The 19433-nt window shown below is 35.3% G+C and overlaps 1 long non-coding RNA gene across 1 annotated transcript; it reads left to right on the forward strand.

Moving 5' to 3' along the window:
• Nucleotides 1-8976: 8976 nt before the first annotated feature.
• On the forward strand, nt 8977-18417 carry LOC111058050. The gene is made up of 2 exons (XR_002606530.2): nt 8977-9183; nt 18270-18417. It is a non-coding gene; the product is annotated as an uncharacterized LOC111058050 (long non-coding RNA).
• Nucleotides 18418-19433: the final 1016 nt, after the last annotated feature.

A 19433-nucleotide genomic window follows, 5' to 3' on the forward strand; every position in this document is an offset into this window, starting at 1 on the left:
CCCATCCCTACCCATGGCTCTGAGCACAACAAGAACTTTGACCAATGCTTCAAAGTCAAAGTCCATGCCACCCTCCATAGGGAGGGTGCCCTCCCACAGCCCCCTCCATAGATGTCAAGATGAAAGAATTGACTTTTATTTGGGTGCTTGGAGCTGCTTCCAGTCCTGGTCTTAACAGACAGCAATAGTTCCATAACTATCAACTCTACACCAACTATCCAATTAAATTGAAATAAATTCCATCATAAATATAAGAAATTTCACAGCTATCAAATTAATAATAAATTTCCAATAAAAATAAAAATAAATTTAATTCCAATTCAAATCTATAATTCAATTTTCTAATTTCATTCTACTTCATTTTGGATTTCTAATTTTAAATCTCCTCTTTTCTATCAATTCATAATCTACACTTTCCTTATCCATAACCCACTCAAATTTGAAATCTCCCGCTTGAAATAACCCATCATGGCCCACCAACTAATCCCATGATGCTCCTTCAATCAGTGCGCCTCTGTTCATCTTTTCTCTATGGTCTACACAACATCTCTACCATGTCTCTGTGGTCACGACCTTTAGAATGTTCCAATTTGCACTACGCTTCTCCTAACTTAGCTTTTTCTAATCCAAACTTCTCCTAAACCAAGCTTTCCCCAGACCCAGCTTCCCCTAACCCAAGTTTTTCCTAACCTATGCTTTTCCTAACCTTAGCTTTTTCCTAATCTAAGCTTTTCCCAACCTAAGCTTATTCCTAACCTAAGCTTTTCCTAAGTTGATCTCTTTCTAATGCAAGTTTTCCTAACCAAGCTTTCCCTGACATAAGCTTTTCTCAGACCCAGCTCCCTCTAACCTAAGCTTTCCCCAAACTTTGCTTTTTCCCAACCTGAGCTTTTCCTAAACTCATCTTTTCTCAACCTAAGCTTTTTTCCTAATATAAGCTTTTCCTAAACTAAGATCTCCTTAACTTAAGCTTTTCCTGACCCTAGCTTCTCCTAACCTAAGATTTTTCTAACCTCCTTACCTCATATTTTCCTGGATCAAAGCTCCTCCTAACCTAAGCTTTTTCTAACCTAACTTCTCCCTAGGAAGCAAAAAATGGAGTTGCAATATTTTTATTTGCCCAAATATCTGAACAATTTTGAGTTTAGGCTATCAAGTTACTGGACATTTTTCCTTTAGAATTTATCATTCTACTAAATCCAATAGTTTAAAATACCTATTAATCATCATGAAAACAAGTTAACCTTTTTTAAAGCAAAAAATTTGCACTTCTCTGCACATTTTTTGCAATATCTCAAAAACTACTGAAGCTACAAACCTGAAATTAGATTCATTGAATTCCTCGTCAGATTTTACATAAGATTGCACTAGTGCCGTCCACGTTATAATGGCAGTGGATAAAGATAAAAGAATAGCGATGCTGATTCTCTGCATTAATTAATTATATTTCTACACTGTCAAAAACATACTTGGCATCGTTGTGGACCTGGAAAAGGATAGTACCACCGGCTTTGTCGAATGATAGACAAGGATAGCAAACCAAAGTTGATCAAATACTGTCATTATAATGTGGACCTTACTATAGTTTAAAACATATTGTAGTCATAAAAAAATGATAAATAATAAAAATTTATATGTCCACATACTACTTCATATATCAGAGAAGAGGCAAACGGGGGATGGTATGCAACCAATGCTGCTTTCTCATCTGCAATATTCTGACATTTTCTTACCTACCATGACTGTACAATGATGATAAAGGGCCTGTTGCTTGAATAGTTTGTATGCTCTCCCCAGTTCAGGTTCTGGTCATTTATCACCCCAAGAATTATTATTTTTGAATGGACATAACCTATTTTGATGATAATTTCCTTTTTTCATGATTTAAATAGGTTACTTGTACTTTTCAATAATTACTCTGAAATTATTTGAAAGCAATATAATGTTTTTTTGTAAAGTCTACTTCATTGATTGCTGAATTTGTAATCTACAAAGTATGTGATATATATATATACCGGTATATATATATTCCTGGTTGATTCCTGGTTGACCGGTATATATATATTATATATCACATACTTTGTAGATTACAAATTCAGCAATCAATGAAGTAGACTACAAAAAAACATTATATTGCTTTCAAATAATTTCAGAGTAATTATTAAAAAGTACAAGTTGAACAAAATAAAAATTGATATAGAAATTTTGAACTTTCTGCCATGTTTTTTCAGCTAATCTTTGGAAATCGACAACAATGTTATACATGGTTGATCTCATCTTGACCTCCTCTATTGATCTATGTAGGTCTCAATGCTAGATTCCGCAGCCAATATACTAAAGTGCCCCCGCAGTTTGTACTCCATCAATATATCAATGTATATCATGTCAAATATATATCATGTATATATATAATGTATATCATGTATGTCAAATACATCAATGTATCCCTGTTGCAAGCGAAGTTATACATTGTTACAGTTTATCGGTCACCAGCTGGTTGCCTTCAAAATTTTTTCAACTCACTTGAGGGACTTGTCATTCAGTTAGCTAACTTAAATCCAGGTTTTAACATAATTGTTGGCGGTGACTTCAACATTGACGTGTTGAAGGCTGACCACAGGACAAGGGAGTTTGTTAACCTACTTAGATCTCTGGACCTCTATGTGGCTAACTGGCAGCCCACTAGATTGGATGCTTGCCTCGATAATGTGATTACAAATCTGAACATTGGCAATAACATTAGTTGTTTAATTGTAAATCCTCTCCTCAGTGACCACCTGGCACTCGGCTGCAATGTGGAATTGCCAACTTCCACCTCCCTGCCTCTATACCTGCAGGGTGTGATCGATTCACTTGGGTGCGACCCATCACACAGGGTGGACGCGAGCATTTTCTGCATTATCTGACTCTGATTGACTGGAGCTTTCTGAAGGATCATCCTGATGCGCAGCCCAATTTCAACAGCGTTTTTTGATAGACTCCTGACTGGCTTCAATAACTGCTTTCCACTAAAACGTTTCCTCTCTGGAAGGCCTGGTAAACGTGGTGCACTGTGGATTACGGACGACCTTCTTGACGTTCTTGACCTGGTTCTTATGGTATATGAGCGGTTTCGGGCTGATCGACTTCTGTCCTCTAAACGGACCTACATGGGACTTAGGAGATCATACCAGCGGGCTGCTCATGCGGCCAGGATGCGCTACAACTCTGAGCTGATTGACCGGGCACCCAATAGGTACAAAGCTGCCTGGGGTATCATCAGGGCCACTGCAGGTGTGCCAGCTCCTGGTGCTGTTCTGGTATCTGTGGATGATCTTCACGATGCATGGACCAGCTCTATTTGCGGTATCTGCGAGGGGATCCAAGCTGCTCTCCGATCTGCTCTCGGCTTCGGCCCCCCGCTCTTTGGCTATTGACCTGGCGCCATATTACTTGTGAGGATGTCACTCGAGTTGTGAACTGTTTGAGCAACTCGGTTAGTAGAGACATTTATGGTATGACCAGTGCTACTATTAAGGATGTATTAGCTCTTACTGTTTCTCCCCTGACTGCTTGTATTAATCTGTGTTTCCAGCAGTCTGTATTTCCTTCTCGGCTTAAAATTTCTAAGACAGTGCCTGTCTTTAAGAAGGGTGATAGGCATGATCCTACTAACTATAGGCCTATCTCCATCCTGCCTATTATATTGAAGATATTTGAAATCCTTATTGCTGAGCAACTCCTTGCTTATTGTGACCAGTGCAGCCTGTTTGCGACCACCCAGTTTGGTTCCAGGAGAAATAGATCCACCACTGATGCAGTAGATTTCCTGCTTTCCAAAATATTTGATTGCTTTGAGGCACGTGGACCTGCTGGGCTCACATTGTGTGATCTCAGCAAGGCCTTTGATACAATGGATCATGCTATTCTCGTGGACAAGCTTAGGCATTATGGTGTGGGACTGTCTCCTCTCAAACTGATTCAGGCCTACCTGGGGGGTCGCAGACAGGCGGTGCTGGCTAATGGAGTTCTCTCTGAGATCAGGGATTGTGTTGACTGTGGAGTGCCTCAGGGCTCTGTCCTGGGGCCTCTGTTGTTTCTTATTTCAGTTAACGATATAGCTCAGGTGGATGGCAGGTGTGTTGTCTGTTATGCGGATGACACCACCTTCTTCAATGCTGGTCGTGAGATGGGAGGACTGAGGGCAGCTATGGTGGAGACTGGGGCATTTGCGTCGGACTGGTTCTCTGCCAATCGTTTCCTCCTCAATGAAGACAAAACTAAGTCTATTGTGTTCATTCTCAGAAATGGGAATGAATACAATTTTGCCCCCATCAAACTGTTAGGGTTTACCCTTGACAGGAAGCTCTCATGGGGCGAGCACATTGAGACAGTTTGCACCAGGTTGAGCAGATTGGTTTTCCTGCTGACAGGTCTCAAATACAGTGTGCCACCTCATTATCTTAAAATGTGCTATTTTAGCTTTTTTCAGAGCATGATTTTATATGGCCTCCCCCTCTGGGGTGGAGCCACAGATGTCGCCCAAGTCCTTCATCTCCAGAAGAGGGCCCTGAGGATTATTTGTGGGGCTGGTAGATTAGCCCACTGTTGCCCACTCTTTTCAAAGAGAGGATCCTCACCGTCTTCTCCCTCTATGTTCTCCATACCCTTTGCAGAACACATGCAAACGTGGGGTTGCTCATGACCCGACAGAGCTTCCACCCATATGAGACTAGGGGTAGACTCAGGCTGGATTTACCCTACCAGAGGCTGAGCAGAACTCGGACTGGTCTGGCTCATATGTCTATCAGCCTCTATAATAGGCTGCCTCTGTTGGCCAGGGATCTGCCTGCTGTGCGGTTTCGAGGGGCTCTGAGGAGCCTGCTGATGGATCACTCTCTGTACTCACTCCGTAAGTTCTTTATATTGGAGAGCAGTGTGGTGAGTGCCTATTTTCTTATTTAATTTCTGCCTCCAGGCAGTTGTTTTTCTTTTACTTTTTTGACATGTCCCAGTGGGCTTCACTTTAGTGATTCCTTTATGGACCTATTTAAATAAATACTAAATACTTCCATAGGCCTAGTGATCGACATAATTGTAACAATATAGAGACCAAACAGATATTGACCTTCCAAAACATTGGCTCCAGAATTTCAAGCACACCACTACTTATGCTGGCTCACACTATTTCAAAATCCTGCCCAAGGACCTCAAGTCAATGATACACTATCCATACTTCCTTAAGGAGCTGAAACAGTACAGAGACCATATTATACTGTGGCAGAATTTTTAGACAAAAATACATTCCAACATCGGAGAACTTGATCAAGTCCACCTGAAAATTATGGCGATTCCCCGATCCAAGGACCGTGGCAAAGACACCAGAAGTAAGAATTAAGTAACAAAGTAAGTAAGAATCTATAGTTCATTATAATGAATCTATTATAGTAGGATTTTTTTACCATTTTTCAAGTTGAGGTTATGTGTAACCACATGTTGTCTTAAAACTTTCTTTGTTTTGTTGCCCTTCAAAGTTCAAGAATTTAATAATAAATGAATTGCCGAGAGACATAATTGATACTAAATGAAGGGTAATAATATTATTAGAAATTGACTTATATACGGTATAATTCTTTTTGCAAAACCATAAACTCTTTAATGTGGCTAAATACTTACTTATTTGTTGACTGCCTTCAATCTGAGATGATATCAATTCAAGTGTTTATAATATTTTTATCACACAATTATGACCAATTTTTTAAATATTGAGTAACACCTATCCAATAAACAACAACAAACAAAAATTGAATTTTTATCAACTTTGCACTTTTCAGCGCGTTACCAACACTTAAAACTTGCTTGACCACGAAAATATACAGAATGGAAACTCGAATATAGTAAGGTCCACGTTATAATGACAGTATTTGATCAACTTTGGCTTTGCTATCCTTGTCTATCATTCGACATAACCGGTGGTACTATCCTTTTCTAGGTCCACACCGATGCCAATTATGTTTTTGACAGTGTAGAAATATAATTAATTAATGCAAAGAATCGGCATCGCTATTCTTCTATCTTTATAAACTGCCATCATAACGTGGACATCACTATAGTACCCTGGCAACAGTATGTATACAGTATGGAAACTTGGCTATAGTGAGGTCCACTTTATAATACACTTATACACACTTATACACTTTATCTTCACCAAGACCAGCGGAGCCGGATAGGTTGTGTCAACATAATAAGAATATAACTTTTCTTGAAGTTAGTCATGAGTATAAACTTGAGTTATCAAGATGGCATGGTCACTTCAAAGAACTCATGTAACCCATATAAAGGGTTTTCCTTAAGCCAACACTTGAGCTTGGCCTTGAAGGCCCTGAGTACTCAAGGCTGTTAACCATCTAGGCAGCTTGTTAAAGATTTTTAGTGCCACAGTAGGAAATGAGTCTCTTGTCCTACTTAGTCGGGAATAAGAAATGTCAATCATGCAACCATTCCGAGTGTTATGACTATGTAAGTCTCTCCTCAAGTTGTACTTGTCAAAATTTATCTTGACATGAAGGGCACTTAAATAAATATAATAACTAAATATAGTCATTATTCCAGTAGACTTGAAGAGCGGTCTGCAGTGTTCAAGGTAACCACTGGAGGTGATGATGCGGACAGCTCTCTTCTGCATTATTAAAACTTTTTGGCAATCAGATGCATGACCCCATAGCTGCAGCCCATAGCCCAGGATGCTGTGGAAGAGGGCATAGTAGACAACAATCAGGTAGGGTCTGCTCACCAGCTGTGTCAGCTTCCGTAGTAGATAGGTCACTCTTGCCAGCCTCTTACACAGTCCCTCAATGTGACAATTCCATTTGAGTTTAGGATCGATGATAAATCCAAGGAGGGACACACTGTGATGATCATGGCTATGTTGTGCCAATGAACAGAGCAGCCTCTGTGTCTTGCCAAGATTCAATTGGAGCTTATTTGTTTCCAGCCACATCCTAGCTTCTCCAAACACGACTTCTGCCACCTGTAGAGCCTGAGTTGGATTCCGACCAGAAGAGATTATAGTGGTGTCATCTGCAAATTTTAGAGCCCTCCCTTCTAGGTTCAAGTCATTTATGGCAATCAAAAACAGCAAGGGACCCAAAACAGAGCCCTGTGGAACACCATGTCTGATGGGCAGTGCCTGGGACTTAGCTCCTCCCAGAGAAACGACCTGCCATCTGTTTTCAAGATAAGATTTTGCAGTCTGGAGAACAGCACCTCTAACACCATAGTGCTCCATCTTACCAAGAACAATCTCATGTGACACACAGTCAAAGGCCTTGCTCAGGTCACACATGATCAGAGACACAGCATTTCTTTCCTCAAAGCCCCTCTGAACCTGCTCAACTAATTCGGTCACAGCAGTCAATGTAGACTTGTTCCTTCTAAAACCATGCTGCAGATCGGAGAACAGCCTGTTGGACTCAAAGAATACTACAATTTGTTCCTTCATCACAGTCTCAAAGACCTTGGCAAATACTGGTACTATTGAAATAGGCCTGAAGCTATCAATTAGTGTGGGATCACCTTTCTTGTAGACAGGAACTGTGTGAGCCATCTTCAACAACTGAGGAAAACTCCAGCATGAAGACATTCATTGATAGCACAAGATAATGGGGCTGCAATGACATCAATGATGGACTTCAACACTATGATTGTCATGCCATAAATATCCTGGCTTTGAGAATTTCGGAAACCATTGACCATTTTAACAATGTGACTAGGGGAAACGTCATACCACTGCAATAATCTGGCCTCACTTCTGTCCAAGTTCTCCATTGGGTTCATATTAGTGGTTGGTATAGATGCAACAATATGGTCAATGTTTTGCAAGAGCACACTATTAAACTCATCAGGACTAGCAGAGCAAGTGACTTTAGCTGACCTCTATTCCTATTTACAAGATTCCAAGCTGCTTTGCATGGATTGGGTGCATTCTCAATTTCTTGGCTTTGTCAATCTTGCATTTATAATCTGACTTTGCCCTGGAATAGGCTTGATAAATCTTATCCTTCACTTGAGGGCAGTTTGACAATGCATAGTTGTCTTTAAGAGTCAGTACCAGTTCTTTGAGTCTAGATAGTTCAGGGGTAAACCATATTTTTGACTTTGGCCTGTTGCAAGATCTTCTCTGCTGCTTGGTATATCCCTTCAAAATCTTTAGAGGAAAGAAAATGTTGAAGATGTAATCTATCTTTTTGAAAAAAGCATCAAAAGTCTCCTCAGGAACTTTATCTAGAAGCTCACTCATCCAGTCCACTTCAGATACTGCCTCTCTGAAGCTAGGGAGAGAGCTTTCAATTATTTTCCTTACCCCTCTGGTATAATGGCAGTGGATAGGAGAATAGCGATGCCGATTCTCTTCATTAATTAATTATAATTCTACACTGTCAAAAACATAATTGGCATCGTTGTGGACCTAGAAAAGGATATTACCACCGGCTTTGTCGAATGATAGACAAGGATAGCAAAACCAAAGTTGAACAAATACTGTCATTATAACGTGGACCTCACTAAAGTACCCTGACGCAAAAATCCGCCATCTTGTTAGGAAGCGCCGCATTGTAACAATTAAATCAATAGTATTTGCGCCTTGTAAAAAGCATTGGTTGGATAGGCGTTTGATTGACAGTTTCCATTCTGTACCTATTCTGTGGTTAGGTCTTGTGCTTGTGGCACAGAATATATACAGAATGGAAACTTCTAATCAAATGCCTATCTTACCAATGCTTTTTACATGACCCCAATACTAAACACGTCACGTGACCTTGGGAAGTTCCAATCCTGGTCTTCTGATTGGTTCGTGGCAGTGAACGAGATCAATTGATCCGGATCATTAAAGTGATCCGAACCTACCATCAATACTATTACAATGCGGCGCTTCCTAACAAGATGGCGGATTTTGGCGTCAGGTTATAGCCAAGTTTCCGTACTGTATGTATACTGTGCTTGTGCCTTGTGGTCTTCGTTTCTGAATTGTGACGCATTTATATAAAGCAAACTATTGATATTTTTGAAGTACCCTATTTATTTTCAACATGTATCGACGATCTATTGGTGATATGGCAGATTCGGGTAAAGAAAAGAAGGAAGCTACCGAGTCAGTTGTTTTCAATGTGGGATTGTTTTTTGTGACTTGCTTCCTGATAAGAGTTGGTTAGTTACCATTTCAATACATAACCTATAACGTTTCTTTCAAAATTTCAACTTGATGTGCCGGTTTTTTAATAACATGATTATGTTAAAATTCCATATTTTATTCTGAATTCAAATTATAATAACAATTTATCCTGTTAATCAGCATCTAATTGCTTTAAACCAGTAGGCTGTCTGTCATGCATTAATTTATAGGTTATAATTAGCGTTGTCGTTTTCGCACTAGTCCCATTACACACACGATCATCAATCTTTTTTTCTAATTTTATAAAGAAGCCAACTATACCTTACTAATGTAGAAACATCAAGTTTTTTTTATTCGAGCAGATGTTGAACATGATTGACTTTTGGATTAAACATGAATATTGTAGATACAATAATTCACTTCCTACAAATGGTAAAATAAGATAAAAACAGTTGTAAAACAATGTATAGAAAAAACTAAATTGAAAAGTATACCGGTAATTCAAGAAAAGTTTAAAAAATTGACATTAATTAGATTTTTACTTTACTTTTTAGACTATGAAAACTTTATTAGATTCAATTATTCATTAGATTTAAATCGTAAAAGCAGCATATTAGCAAACACTTCCTGTTCATCTATTTCCCATTGATTATGGGCTTTAGCAGTGCGGCTCGAGTCGTTGCTTAGAAAATGCTCCTATGCACCTTTAGCCCCAGTTGGAATGTGTGTTCATCTTCAAAGAAAAAAGTGTTTTTACTCATATTCTACAGAGCACTTCCAACACATCAATTAAATTATTCGAATGATTTGACTCAATAATTTACGTGCCAAGTTGTGGCATAATCTCAAAAACGATTATAACAATTTTGGTAGGATTTAGATTAGGCCTATAAATGTTTCACTAAAGAAATTTATCTTTTAATTCCCGTAGCGAATCACGGGTGCCCTGCTAGTCTATAATATTTTAAAGGAAAGAATCGTCTTACACTAATCAGGATAGGAAGTACCTGTATGAATGACGCATCATCATGTCTGAACTATTGAACTGATTAGGCTGGAATTTTTTCATAAAGATTTTGAATTTATCTAGGATGGACATAGGCTTATTTTCATTGCTATTAAATAACTTTAATTTACAAATTTATTTAATTTGTGATTCAAAGTTTACGTAACTATAAAAGCTCAACTAAACAGGGCTTTCTCCAAATGACTCCATAACTTAGTTGGTAGCGAGCGTGGTTCATGAATCAAATGTTGCGGAGGGGGCACTTTAGTTTATGGGCTGCGGAATCTAGCATTAAAACCTACATAGATCGATAGAGGAGGTCAAGACGAGTTGGAACGGTTGGAATAGCATTTAACACCTATCAACCTAAGGATAGTTGTCGGCTCCAATAAAATAGATTCTTGATAAACTGTGAATGGATCTATTGCCTATGAATGAGAAATCCAGTTTTCAGAGCAAATTAACTTATAATCTTCAGATGAAATTACACAAATACACAAAGAAACATATGTCTTAAGCCTAATTATTTCAGAGTTATTACGAACTAAAATACTTATCTAGTTTACAGTTGAAACACAGTGGCTATTGGCTTGACTACACTAATAGCTAATTATGAACAAAACAGAACGTAAAAATTTATATAAAACTCAATTTAAAACATTAATAAACGAAAATGATTTAGAGCAAAACTCCACGACAACACTTGTAGCCAGCCATTTTTCTAGAGAAGAAGGAACAGGAAAAAGCACAAGTTGCAAGTCACGAAGCCAACGCCTCGTTCAATATCGATTTTTACAGACACGTCACCAAAAATTATAACTTATAAGTTTAGAATTCACATTCTACATCTGTTCTCAATAAAACTTTATTTTGAAAATGTTATTTTAAATTTATATATATATTCTATTTAAATAAACGATTTATCCAGTAATTTGTTAACCCTGCCTCGGTGACACCATGGAACAATGCAACAAACATTCACGATAATAAATTCTCCGTCAAAAAATTTGTCCGTCTATTGATAACTCTGACATTTACTATAAAGTTCCATAGATCTCGAATTGAAGATTCGATTCAAATGTGAGAAGAAAAATGTAATATTACAAATACCCCCCTCTTGACATAAAAAAATTTTACTGTTTGAAAAATTTAAAGAAAAAAAAATTTACATTGACCCTAATGAAAATTGTTGAAATTTAAATTTGAGAACAGTAACAATTTTTTCTAGAAAAACAATACATGTCACCCTATAATTGAAAATTATTATAAAAATTCATCAATAGCGTTTGTTATATGTTTCCAAACAATATTTCAAAATATAGAATATCAATATTACTTTTGATTTAGCTTTATAATTTAAAGAAAAATATCTCAACAGAAAGTTTAATATGTAAAGAATAGTTTTTTTTTTTTTTTTTTTTGAAAATTGCACATAAATTTAATAGATAGAAAAATTCAATTTTTATTGCATAAAAAAAAAATTTAGTATGTTGAATAAAAAAAAATTATTATTATTATTATTATTTTTTTTTTTAAATGAATTGATGAATTGTTACATTTAATTTTCACATAAAATTTCAATAAATCAAAAAATGTTCATTTCTTTCACTATTGACGCGGTTGATTTTATTGATGCACATTTTGGAAAACAGTCCGTTAAGGCACTCAGTATGATTTTCAGTTAAGTGTGACTCCAATGTGATGACGTTAAGTGTTGGGCTGATCTGGATGCATGTAGTGTTGGGCTGATACTTGTAGTCGACTGATGCATATCAAACTCAATACAGGTGACATCTCAGTTAGCATTGCCTCATGCTTGTAGTAGACGGCTGCATTCCAAATTCAATACAGAGTCACATAAATTTTGTATCATATTTGTAATTATACAATGTACATTTCAGGCTTGAAATGACAATGTAATTCGTTTTTTGGAAAAGAGATAGACGCTGCATACAGGATTAATTTAGGTGAGGATTAATTTAGGTAAGGTTTGGTTTTTTGATATTTTCAGCTTTCAAGGTTTAGAGTTCTGCATACAGGAATAATTTAGGAGAGGATTTTTGAATCAATTCTTTCATGATACTGTGACTGTTATTCTGAATTCAAAGTTGTGAATGTGAACATGGATGGCAATTACCTCCAGGTAATGCAGTAGTGTTGAAGTTTGAGATACAAAGTCAGCAATAAGCATTGGCATTGCTATTGGAGTATGCTTTGGTGTCGGCTTTGGCATCGGCGTTGATATTGGCATTGGCGCAGGCATTGGCATTAGCATTGGCGCAGGCATTGACATCAGCACAGGCATCGGCGTTGATTTTGGTGTTGGCATCAGCATTGGCGCAGGCATTGGCGTAGCTATTGGCATTGGCGTTGATTTTGGTGTTGGCATCAGCGTTGGCGTCAGCACAGGCATCGGCGTAGTTATTGGCGTTGACATTGGCGTAGTTATGTCACACTAGTTCGAAAATCACCCAAATGTTCTTAACATAAATGTTCTTAATTTCGAGATTCTCATGATAACTATTTCAATGTAAATGTCTGTGCTGTACCTGTTATCTTAAAATGCTTATAAACTAAAAGAAAAACTTGATTAGGCTATCAATACAATCTAATACACATGAAAATTATTTTTAAATATTTATGAAATTGAAATTTGTTAACATCTTATTATACAGTCAGCAATACATAAATTGTGAAATATGGACATATCAATGATAAATTTAAAAAAAAAAATCATTCATTTTCATCTATTCACTGTTCAAATATAAAAATTTTAATCCAATCTTCAAAATAGAAATAGAATTTCATAACACCCTGTATCATTATCAAAATTGTAAAAAAAAACATCAGATTATCACAACAAAAAATTAATTTCAATACATATTTCAATAATTTCAGACAATTGGTCTTCTATTCACAATCATTTCATAATATAATCTGCATTTCATTATCATTTAATATAACATTTCATTTATAGCATGTTCATTTCACATTTATGATTTATCATTCAGGGTTTCAAAATTATTTAGTTTTAATTTTGTGTTCAAAAAATTGTATAAAAAGCAAATTATTTAATATTGTTAATCATCGTTTGTTGGATACTATAGTTTATTTCGACTTTTCAATGTTCTAAACACAAACTACATTTCATGACAAAACTTTACTATCAATCATTAAACAAGAAACCATTCAAAACATCAATAATATTTTGCTTCAAAGGCAAACAATATTCATAAGTAATCTGCATCTATGGCAATCAACATAAGTAATCAACACAAAAAATATTATCTCATTACTGCCTCTCTAAGTCATAACCTCTGTTATTCCTTCTTTAGGCAATAATGGGTTTCCATCTCAAAAAACAATCACATACCAGCAAAATTCTAATCAACAAACCCCACTAAAAATTCTACATACACTCCAGCATCCATTTCAAACGATAATCAATCATATCAAAATTTATAGAACAAACAGTTTTGAAATTAAAAAAAATATCAATTACAAAACACTTATTTCAATAATAATATAACAAAACGTTTTAAATTGAACCAATTATTTTTTTAAAATAATTTAAAATTTAAAGACTGTATAATAAGTACAAACATTTCAAGATTATAATACAAAGATGATCAAGATGAATACTGGGTAAATAAGTTCCCTAAAAAAAAATACAAAAAAGAGAAATAGAAAACTGGGTAAATAAATTCCCTAAAACAATACACAAAATTGATACACTTCACATAAGTGATACATGATGAAAAATTATATCACAAGCAAACAATTATTTACACAACAATGGATAGATTTTGGAAAAGTTAAGTTTTATCAACAATTTAAAGATTAGGAAAATAAGCTACTATTTCAACTTCTAATATTATTTCAGAAAAAATACAAATTTAAATGACTATGGACAAGATTGGTTAAGATATGCTTCATAGAAGAAATTTACTGAATATTACACAAAGACAGGAAAGAATCGAAAATTGAAAAGATTAAGGGCCAAGAAAATAGGCTACAGGAAAGAAAAAAGGCACAATTATGGACTCTTACCATACACTGTGTAGCGATTATGCTATTCTGAATCCCGGCATAACACAGGATCCCTAATCATTGTGTGTTGGGGAATACCCTTTCATCATGTGATTCACTGTCATCATCTTGTAAGTAAGCAACTTGAAACAACCTTTGAATACTAATACATCAATGGAAACTTTGCGTTTTGTTTTCTTCAATAGCATGATTTTATTCATGGGTTCATTTGTTTCAACAAAGCCGTTTTGCCTACAAAAGTTAGTCATGTTCACTTGAGAATTCATAGCATACACCTTTTCAATTCTCAGTTGAAAGTTGAACTCATCAACTTGACTCAAAGCAAGATTCATTTTGCTTACATTGTTCCTAACCTCTACAGAAACCTGTCTCATGTAAACATTCACTTTACTTATAGTTTTCCTAACCTTCAATGTAGCAATATTACTTTCATGATAGTTGACTTTCAGTGAAGACAACTCCCTACCTACTTCTTTATTCAATTCTACTATCTCACTAGGGTTAACTTTTCCAACAACAGTAACTAGGCCTACATTGTGAGAAACTTGAATGAGCTGATCTTGTATCTTAACACTACTATTATCATGCTTCAATTTGTTTTCATCTTCATGATTATCACTCAATTTTTCATGTGCATCTTTCAATAGAAGGTTTATACTAACCTGCTCTAGTCTAATGCTAGTACATTCTTGCTTCATATCATCAAACCTAGCATTTTGATTTTTAAACATTTGGTCTAACTTAGCATTTTGCTTATCAAATTTAGCATTTTGCTCATCAAATCTAGCATTTAACTCATCAAATCTAGCATCTAGCTTATCAAACCTTTGTGTTAAGAATGCTATAAGATTCAGATCATTTTTAATGTTTGCCATTTTGTAATATGCACTGATTCATTAAAACTTGATCTCTCTTGAACCGACTTCCCACTCAGCAACAAACCATTCATAACCTATCAAGATATCTATCCACTAATAATTTCTATAACCAGGGATTTCATGGTGTACCATTTGGGACATATTTATTTTGTAATTCTGTCCCACCACAGGGGTAACATTTGTCGTGCTACCAATTTTTCCTTAAACGGTTGGAATAGCATTTAACACCTATCAACCTAAGGATAGTTGTCGGCTCCAATAAAATAGATTCTTGATAAACTGTGAATGGATCTATTGCCTATGAATGAGAAATCCAGTTTTCAGAGCAAATTAACTTATAATCTTCAGATGAAATTACACAAATACACAAAGAAACATATGTCTTAAGCCTAATTATTTCAGAGTTATTACGAACTAAAATACTTATCTAGTTTACAGTTGAAACACAGTGGCTATTGGCTTGACTACACTAATAGCTAATTATGAACAAAACAGAACGTAAAAATTTATATAAAACTCAATTTAAAACATTAATAAACGAAAATGATTTAGAGCAAAACTCAACGACAACACTTGTAGCCAGCCATTTTTCTAGAGAAGAAGGAACAGGAAAAAGCACAAGTTGCAAGTCACGAAGCCAACGCCTCGTTCAATATCGATTTTTACAGACACGTCACCAAAAAATTATAACTTATAAGTTTAGAATTCACATTCTACATCTGTTCTCAATAAAACTTTATTTTGAAAATGTTATTTTAAATTTATATATATATTCTATTTAAATAAACGATTTATCCAGTAATTTGTTAACCCTGCCTCGGTGACACCATGGAACAATGCAACAAACATTCACGATAATAAATTCTCCATCAAAAAATTTGTCCGTCTATTGATAACTCTGACATTTACTATAAAGTTCCATAGATCTCGAATTGAAGATTCGATTCAAATGTGAGAAGAAAAATGTAATATTACAATGTATAACATTGTTGTCGATTTCCAAGGATTAGCTGAACAAACATGGTGGAAAGTGGAAATTGTTATATCAATTTTTATTTTTTATGGTTACAATATGTTTTAAAATGGTACAATCTTATGTAAAATTTAATGCGGAATCCAATGATTTCAGGTTTGTAACTTCAGTAGTTTTTGAGATATTGCAAAAAATGTGCAGAAAAGTGAATTTTTTTGCTTTAAAAGAGGTTAACTTGTTTTCATTGTGATTAATAGGTATTTTAAACTATTGTATCTAGTATAATCATGAATTCTAAAGAAAAAATGTTTAGTCACTTGATAGCCTCAACTCAAAATTGTTGGAGATATTTGGGGAAAATGAAAAAAAATTGAACACTCCTTACTTTTTAATTTTTTTACTATTCCAGTGACTACTAAATTAGCTAAATCTCATTTAGATTTTTGCAGGGAATCCATTGAAATAGATTTGAGGTTAAAGCCTTCATAAATTATCAAGATATTTCGAAAAAATGCAAGCAAATGTAGTATTTTAGGCTTTAGAAGAGTTGAATATGTTTGCATAGGCATAGTACAGAAAAGTATTGAGGATCACATTTTATTCAGCTTCCAATGCGATTCAAAAGTTTTAAAAGATTGAAAAAATAAACAAACCAGACATAGTTAAATCAAAATAAGCTTCACCTAACCTAAGCTTCCCCTAACATAAGCTTTCCTAACCAAATTTTTTTCAAACTTAAGCTTTACTCAACCTAATTTTTCCCTAACCTAAGCTCTAACTATCCTAAGCTTTCCCTAACCTGAGTTTTTTCTGGCCTAAGCTTTTGCTAACCTAATCTCTCCCAACCTAAGCTTTTCCTAATCTAAGCTTTTCCTAATCTAAGCATTTCCTAATCTAAGCTTTTCCTAATCTACGCTTTTCCTAACCTGAGCTTTCCCTAACCTAGGTTTTTCCTAACCTGAACTCTAATAACCAAAGATTTCCAAACCCAAGCTTCCCCTCACCTGAACTTTTCCTAACCTAAGTTTTCCCAATCAAATTTTCTCCAAACTTAAGCTTTACTCAACCTAAGCTTTCCCTAACCTAAGCTCTACCTATCCCAAGCTTTTCCTAACAAAAGTTTTTCCTAACTTAAGCTTTCCTAATCCAAGCTCAACCCTACCTAAGCTTTCCCCCAACCTAAGTTTTTTTTAGCCTAAGCTTTTCCTAACCTTATCTCTCCCAACCTAAGCTTTTCCCAATCTAAGCTTCTCAAACCTAAACTTTTCTAACCTAAGTTTTTCCTGATCTAAGCTTATCCTAACCTGAAGTTTTCCTAACCTAAGTTTTCCTAACCAAAGCCTCCCCTAACCCAAGCTTTTCCTAATTTTAGCATTTCCTAAACAAAGCTTTCCCTAACCTAAGATTTCCCTAATCTAAGCTTTTCCTAACCTAAGATTTCTGTAACCTAAGCTTTTTCCTAATCTAAGCTTTTCCTAACTTAAGCTTTCCTTAATCTAAGCTTCTCCTAACATTAGCTTTCCCTAGGTAGCAAAAAATGAAGTTGCAATATTTTTATTTGACCAAATATCTTGAACAATTTTGAGTTTAAGCTATCAAGTGATTTAACATTTTTTCTTTAGAATTTATCATTCGACTAAATCAAATAGTTTAAAATACCTATCAATCACCATGAAAACAGGTTAACCTTTTATAAAGCAAAAATTTGCACTTTTCTGCACATTTTTTTGCAATATCTCAATAACTACGTTTTAACTACTAAGTTACGAACCTGAAACCGGTTCCAGTGGATTCCTCGTCAAATTTTACATGAAATTGCAATATTCTAAAACGTATTGTAGTCATATAAAAATCGATATAAAAATTTCAGCTTTCCACCATGTTTGTTCAGCTAATCCTTGGAAATCGACAACAATGTGGTTGAACTCGTCTTGACCTCCTCTATCGATCTATGTAGGTCTCAATGCTAGATTCCGCGACCCATATACTAAAATAAAGTGCAGGCGTTGCAGATTCCAGACATATCACTGTTTTCTTTTTTTTGCTGAAAATTTTCAACACCTATAAAGATTATCCACATACTTTTGAACAAAATAATTTTAATTACTATATTTTTTATGTTTCCTGGACGTAAGGAATTTGTATTTTTAGCACAAGTTACATGCTATTATGAAATAAATACGATTTAATTGAACAAATTTCTCTTTTTTTCAGCTCGTTATTCTCTCGACTACGTTCCAGCAAAATCATAGAAACGATGCCATTGTTACCAGCATTTTTCATTTTGTTAGTTCAATTACCACTGTACATAATATTTCTTAAAAATGAATAATAAATAAATATTATGAGTTATTAAGTTGAATTTGTCATGTATTGCTTCTCTCATTGACACCAAATAGCCTAATCATTATACTTTGCAGTCTGCACACAGGGACAGAAGTAGTTTCCACTAGCTGCTGCAGTGGAACTCAAATGTAGCCTACATGATAGGCCGATTTCCAATTCGGCGCTCCCGCAGCAGCTAGTGCAAACTCAAATCAAATTTCATTTGCCAAAAGTTTCAATACATATAGAGAGAATGCAAAAATGCACAAATATACGAATATTTAATATCAGAATATTTAATATATAATCAAACCGATATTCATTTCGTAAGTAGATGTTACCTTCAATATAATATAAACTAGGTACTGTACTATTTTCCCTGTGTGCAGGCTGCTTAAGCAACAGTTACATATCAGAACATATAGTTCATTGAGATTCAAGATTCTGTACTTTAATTAGGTATCGATTTAATGTGAGTGAAAATATTTAGGAGTAATTATCATCTTAAAATGCGTTTTTTAGGCAAAATATGATATAAACTTAATCAAAGATATACAATTCATATAATATTGCAATGGGATCAATGTCCACATTACGTTATAACGGCAGTGAAGAAAGATGGAACAGCGTTGCCGATTTACTGCCTCGTCACTGCCTTCTATAGAATATAGCTGATACCGGTAATTGATTTGTTTTTGTTTATGGAATACTAACTGTTCATTCTTATTAAAAATGATCAATTTATTTATAATGAAATTATAACGTTGTTATAGTTTGGTCACTGTGCATCTTTGTAAATATTTAAAAAAACACTTGTTGTGATGAGATGAGGTATGCATTACACTCCTGAGGAGGAGCTTCATTAGCCTGACACCATGGGTGCTTGCTTTCTAGACCTAGCGCCGCAGTGCAAGCTGGTTATTCTCACAGCTTGGCTGAGTTGTCATTTGAGATGCCTGTCTGAACGGGAAGTGTTTCGGCCGCATTGCAGGATGACTGTTAATGGTTGCCGGATGATCAGCAGCTAGGGTATTTCTTTATTTTTCAAGATAG

The sequence above is a fragment of the Nilaparvata lugens genome, chromosome 3 (assembly GCF_014356525.2).
Source record: "Nilaparvata lugens isolate BPH chromosome 3, ASM1435652v1, whole genome shotgun sequence".
Lineage (NCBI taxonomy): Eukaryota > Metazoa > Arthropoda > Insecta > Hemiptera > Delphacidae > Nilaparvata > Nilaparvata lugens.